Source organism: Rhinoraja longicauda, chromosome 39 (assembly GCF_053455715.1).
Source record: "Rhinoraja longicauda isolate Sanriku21f chromosome 39, sRhiLon1.1, whole genome shotgun sequence".
NCBI classification, from domain to species: domain Eukaryota; kingdom Metazoa; phylum Chordata; class Chondrichthyes; order Rajiformes; family Arhynchobatidae; genus Rhinoraja; species Rhinoraja longicauda.
In genome coordinates this window covers 5,308,294-5,314,669 of record NC_135991.1, presented here as the reverse complement: position 1 = coordinate 5,314,669, position 6,376 = coordinate 5,308,294, and the positions used below count along the sequence as shown (strand labels likewise).

General features: G+C 59.7%; 1 long non-coding RNA gene across 1 annotated transcript; it reads left to right on the top strand.

The window, feature by feature from the left end:
- The first annotated feature begins 1,207 nt into the window (after positions 1-1,207).
- LOC144611130 (uncharacterized) lies at positions 1,208-5,202 on the top strand. The gene is made up of 3 exons (XR_013549483.1): positions 1,208-1,411; positions 4,128-4,175; positions 5,054-5,202. It is a non-coding gene; the product is annotated as an uncharacterized LOC144611130 (long non-coding RNA).
- Positions 5,203-6,376: the final 1,174 nt, after the last annotated feature.

The window sequence follows — 6,376 nt, the reverse complement described above, 5'->3', positions numbered from 1 at the left end:
GTTGTTCCCTCCATCTCCCGTCTCCTCCCCGCTCCCTCTCCCCCTCCCCCAACGTCTGCCACTTTGTTCCGTTCTCCCTCCCCGGATTCAAGAGTGGGTGGGGGGGTGTGGGGGGGGGGGGGTTGTGGGTGGCGGGGATTGTGGGGGGGGGTGGGTGGGTGGGGGTTTAGGGGGCGGGGTGGGTGTGGGGGGGGTTGTGGGTGGGGGGTTAGGGGGCGGGGTGGGTGTGGGTGGAGGGGTTGTGGGTGGGGGGGGTTGTGGGTGTGGGGGGTTGTGGGTTGGGGGGGTTGTGGGTGGGGGGTGGGTGTGGGTGGGGGGTGGGTGTGGGTGGGGGGTGGGTGGGGGGTGTGGGGGGTGAGGGTGCGTGTGGGGGGGGGGTGTGGTGGACGGGAGGGGGATGGTGGTGGGGGGAGCGTGGGGGGCTTGACAACACAGTATCAGGCCCTTCGGTCCACCGTGCCCGTGTCTGCCCGTCTTCTATAATGCTCCCATGTGCCAGCTCTGGGCCGCTGGTTCTCTGCCTGGCAGCTCTGGCCGGACATCCACCGGGCTGAGAGTCTCTGCTCCCCCACCCCTCGGGCAGAGCGGACACATCGCAGCCCCCGGGGGAGGGGGGGATTATTTGTCCGATCCCCCTCCCTCAAAGCGGAGCTCTGCCCGGGGCAACGTGACCTCCCGCCCGCCCCATGTCCGCCTCCATCCCCGTGGCACGACCCGGCGGCAACACCGAGTAAATCTCACTCTGCCCCCCACTCCTCCCCCTCCCCCACCTCGATCTCCTCCTCCTCCTCCCTCACCTCCAACTTCCCCTCCTCCCCTCCATCTCACCCTCCCGCTCCCTGCCACCACTCTAACCTCCCTGCCCATGTCCCTCCCTCCCCGCCTCCGACCCATCCCACTCCATCCCCTTCCCCGCTTCACTCACTCACACCTTTCCCCCGCCTCCCCCTCCCACTCACCCCCTTCTCCCCTGTCTCCGCCGTCCCTCGCCCGTCTCCTCCCTCCCCCTCCCACCCTCCCGCACCTGCCCTCTCTCCCCCTCGCTCCACCCCCTGCACGCCGCCTTCTCCCCCTCCCTGCCGTTCCCTGCTACCCCCTCTCTCCCGCTGTTCTCCGCTTCCTCCAACACCCCCACCCCATGCGTCCCCCCCCCCCCCCCCCCTGGGCGGGCTGTGGTCAGGTGTTGGCGGGAGCCGGTGTCCCGTTGTCGGGGCCGGGCCCAGCCCTGACCTGCGGCCTGTCGCACTCTTGCTTGCCGGTCACAGCGGTGCCCGTGTCCGCTGTGTGAGTGTGTCCGGAGCTGACGGGGCAGCTGCTGAATCTGTGTGTTTAGACCAGGCTGATGCGGGGTCGCGTCACTAACTGTGTGTGTGTTTTACAGCGGGTAAGAGCGGCTACGGTCCCACCCTGAGTAAGTTCCCTCAGACCCCAGCTCCGCCCCTGTCCACAGTGTTACACATCCTTACTGTGCCTGTCTGTCTGCGCGCGCCCGCCTGTCCCTGCGCGCACCCGTCTGTGCCAGCGCGCGCCCGCCTGTCCCTGCGCGCACCCGCCTGTCCCTGCGTGCGCCCGTCCGTCCCTGTGCACGCCCCTGTGTCCCTGTGCACGCCCCTGTGTCCCTGCGCGCACCCGCCTGTCCCTGCGCGCACGCGTCTGTCCCTGCGCGCGCCCGCCTGTCTGCGCGCGCCCCTGTGTCCCTGCACGCGCCCCTGTGTCCCTGCGCGCGCCTGCCTGTCCCTGCGCGCGCCCGTCTGTTCCTGCGCGCGCCGCTGTGTCCCTGCGCGCGCCCGCCTGTCCCTGCGCACGCCCGCTTGTCCCTGCGCGCGCCCGTCTGTCCCTGGGCACGCCCGCCTGTCCCTGCACGCGCCCCTGTGTCCCTGCGCGCACCCGCCTGTCCCTGCGCACGCCCGCCTGTCCCTGCGCGCCCGTCTGTCCCTGCGCGCGCCCGCCTGTCCCTGCGCGCGCCCACCTGTCCCAGCGCGCGCCCACCTGTCCTGCGCACGCCCGCGTGTCCCGTAAAATAGGCAATAATATAAAGGAGGATAGTAAAAGCTTTTTTAGGTATGTAAAGAGGAAAAAATTGTCAAGGCAAATGTGGGTCCCTTGAAGACAGAAGCGGGGGAATTTATTATGGGGAACAAGGAAATGGCAGACGGGAACAAGGAAATGGCAGACGAGTTGAACCGGTACTTTGGATCTGTCTTCACTAAGGAAGATGCAAGCAATCTCCCAGATGTTCTAGTGGCCAGAGATCCTAGTGACGGAGGAACTGAAGGAAATCCACATTAGGCAAGAAATGGTGTTGGGTAGACTGATGGGACTGAAGGCTGATAAATCCCCAGGGCCTGATGGTCTGCATCCCAGGGTACTTAAGGAGGTGGCGTTAGAAATTGTGGACGCATTGGTGATCATTTTCCAATGTTCTATAGATTCAGGATCAGTTCCTGTGGATTGGAGGGTAGCTAATGTTCTCCCACTTTATAAGAAAGGAGGGAGAGAGAAAACGGGAAATTATAGACCAGTTAGTCTTACATCAGTGGTGGGGAAGATGCTGGAGTCAATTATAAAAGACGAAATTGCGGAGCATTTGGATAGCAGTAACAGGATTGTTCCGAGTCAGCATGGATTTACGAAGGGGAAATCATGCTTGACTAATCTTCTGGAATTCTTTGAGGATGTAACTAGAAAAATTGACAGAGGAGAGCCGGTGGATGTGCTGTACCTCGACTTTCAGAAAGCCTTCGACAAGGTCCCACATAGGAGATTAGTGGGCAAAATTAGAGCACATGGTATTGGAACTAGGGTACTGACATAGATAGAAAATTGGTTGACAGACAGAAAGCAAAGAGTGGGGATAAATGGGTCCCTTTCAGAATGGCAGGCAGTAACTAGTGGGGTACCACAAGGCTCGGTGCTGGGACCGCAGCTATTTATAATATACATTAATGACGGATGAAGGGATTAAAAGTACCATTAGCAAATTTGCAGATGATACAAAGGCTAGGTGGTAGTGTGAACTGTGAGGAAGATGCTATGAGGTTGCAGGGTGACTTGGACAGGTTGTGTGAGTAGGCGGATGCATGGCAGACGCAGTTTAATGTGGATAAGTGTGAGGTTATCCACTTTGGTGGTAAGAATAGGAAGGCAGAGTATTATCTGAATGGTGTCAAGTTAGGAACGGGACGTACAACGAGATCTGGGTGTCCTAGTGCACCAGTCACTGAAAGGAAGCATGCAGGTACAGCAGGCAGTGAAGAAAGCCAATGGCATGTTGGCCTTCATAACAAGAGGAGTTGAGTATAGGAGCAAAGAGGTCCTTCTGCAGTTGTACAGGGTCCCTAATGAGACCGCACCTGGAGTACTGTGTGCAGTTTTGGTCTCCAAATTTCAGGAAGGATATTCTTGCTATTGAGGGTGTGCAGCGTAGGTTTACTAGGTTAATTCCCGGAATGGTGGGACTGTCATTGGTTGAAAGACTGGAGCGACTAGGCTTGTATACATTGGAATTTAGAAGGATGAGAGGAGATCTTATCGAAACGTATAAGATTATTAAGGGGTTGGGCACGTTTGAGGCAGGAAACATGTTCCCAATGTTGGGGGAGTCCAAAACCAGGGACACAGTTTAAGAATAAGGGGTAGGCCATTTAGAACTGAGATGAGGAAAAAACGTTTTCAGTCAGAGTTGTGAATCTGTGGTATTCTCTACCTCAAAAGGCAGTGGAGGCCAATTCTCTGAATGCATTCAAGAGAGAGCTGGATAGAGCTTTTAAGGATAGCGGAGTCAGGGGGTATGGGGAGAAGGCAGGACGGGGTACTGATTGAGAATGATCAGCCATGATCACATTGAATGGCGGTGCGTACAGGCTCGAAGGGCCGAATGGCCTCCTCCTGCACCTATTGTCTATTGCCCGTGTGTCCCTTGCGTATCTGTGCACGTTTCTGCGCTGTGACCGTCTGTGCGCGTCCCCGCCCCGCCCCCCGTGCCCGGGCGAGTGCCCCTACTCCTGTGCGCGTGCCCGTGCTCGCGTGTGCGCGCATGTGGCCGTGTGCGCGCGTCCGTCCGTCCGCGCCTCGCTGCCGCCACGGCGTTGCCAGTAGACTTGTAACGCCGCTCCTTCCCTCTGCAGCCTCGGAGCACGGGAGCAGCTCATCAACCTCCTCTGATTCAGCCTGAGGTAGGAACCGAGCCGGCCGCCTGGCGCCCCACCCGCCTCACACCCCACACCAGGGGGGGGTTCATTCCCCTGTGCGGGGGATTATTCTGATGGAGGGGGGGGGTGAGTTTAATTCCCGGTGGGGGGATTATCACCGGGGGGGCTGGTGTTATTCCCGGCGGATGGGCGGTGAATTTAATTCCATGTTGCGAGGGTGGAGATACATTCCGTGGGGGAGGAGGGGCTGCGGTTTGTATGTGCGGGTGTTGGGACATGCTAGTGATGTGTGTGTGTGGGGGGGGGTGGGGTATGTTCTGGTGTGTGTGTGTGTGGGGGGGGGGTGGGGTATGTTCTGGTGTGTGTGTGTGTGTGTGTGTGGGGGGGTTTTGTTCTGGTGTGTGTGTGGGGGGGTATATGCCAGTGATGTGTGTGTGTGTGGGGGGGTATTTGCCAGTGATGTGTGTGTGTGTGGGGGGATATATGCCAGCGGTGTGTGTGTGGGGAATATTCCCGTAAGGGGAGGGGGTGGGTGGTTTCCGGGGGGGGGCAGTTATTCCCGGGGTGGGGGTGGGTTTATTGCTGATAATTGAGGGGGTGTTTGGCGGACACAGACACGGCAGTGTCATTAAAGAGGCTTTTGGGTGGACGCGTGGAGATACGGGGAGCGGAGGTGGAGGGAGGGAGGGAGGGAGCGCGGGCAGATAGTTTTGGTCTTGGCGGCACGGTCGGCACAGACAGTGTGGGCCGAAGGGCCTGTTGTTGTGCTGGGCTGTCCTGTGGGTGCTGGGGAAGTGGGTGTTTTATTCCCGGTGGGGGGTGGGGGGGGGGCGGGGGTCGGTACTACTGCTACACGGGTGGGCTGGCGTCGCTCTGTGCCAAACTCTCTCTCTCTCCCCCAGGGTCGCCATGTCCCGCCGCCGGTCCAGGAGCGTCGGTGGAGAGCGGGACAAGTTTGCGGGGTTTCTGCTTTGGGGGGGCGGACTGTAATCGTGGGGTGATGGGTGAGCAATGAGCGCATCCACAGTTGGTTTGGTGATTTGGTCTTTGCGCTTGGCTCTCTGGGGGGGGGGGGGGGGGGGTTCAGTGGGGAACAGTCCCGATCAACATCTGGTGGCAATCACAGCTGGAGCGTTGCAGCACTGGTTGACCCGAGGCCCCCGAGCCGGGTCGGGGGGCGGAGTGGGAGGGAGGGAGGGAGGGGTTCCTGGCGTTGAGGCGACACATCCACCCGTGGACTGTGGGGGGGGGGAGGGGGATCAGGGAATGTGATTCTTTGCTGGGGGGGCCGAGTCGCGACAATAAATGTTCAATAAAGGCCAGTGTGTTCTCCAGCTGCCTGTCCGTAGTTGCTTGTGGTGGTGATGATGGGGGGGGGGGGGGGGGGGGCATTGGGGGGTCACGGGGATTGGGAGGGTGGGCCCATTGGGACACGCTGTGGGGGGTGGGTGGGGAAGGTGCCGGGATATCCGTGACCGGGGAGAGCGCGGACGGGTGGAGCAGCGGTTAGAGTTGCTGCCTCGCAAGCGCCGGTGACCCGGGTTCGACACCGACCTACCGGGTGCCGCCCTGTACGGAGTTTGCATGTTCTCCCTGTCACCGCATGAGTTTTCTCCGGGATCTCTGGTTTCCTCCCACACTCCAAAGCCGTACATGTTTGCAGGTTAATTGGCTTGGTAAAATTGTCGATTGTCCCGAGTGTGTGTAGGATAGTTTCGTTCTTCGTTTAGTTTAGAGATACAGCGCGCAAGCAGCCCCTCCGGCCCCACCATGTGATCCTCGCACACTCACACTGTCCTGCACACACTAGGGGCCATTTACTGTGTTACCAAGCCAATTAGCCTGCAAACTTGTAGGTCATTGTGGTGTGGGAGGAAACCGGAGAACGTGGGTCTGTGGCGCCTTGAGGCAGCAACTCAACAGCTGCACCACCTTGTAAATGGTAGTTAATGATAGTGTAATGCGTCACTGGCCAGTGCGGTCTCGGTGGGCCGAAGGGCCTGTTTCCACGCTGTATAACTAAACTAAACTAAACTAAGGCAACGTCGGAAGATAGACACAAAATGCCGGGTAACTCAGCAGGTCAGGCAGCATCAGTGGAGAGGAGGAATGGGTGACGTTTCAGGCCGAGGCCCTTCTTCAGACGGTCTCGACCTGAAGGCGTCACTATTCCGTCTCTCCAGAGACGTTGCCGGTCCCGACCAGTTACTCCAGCATTTTGTGCC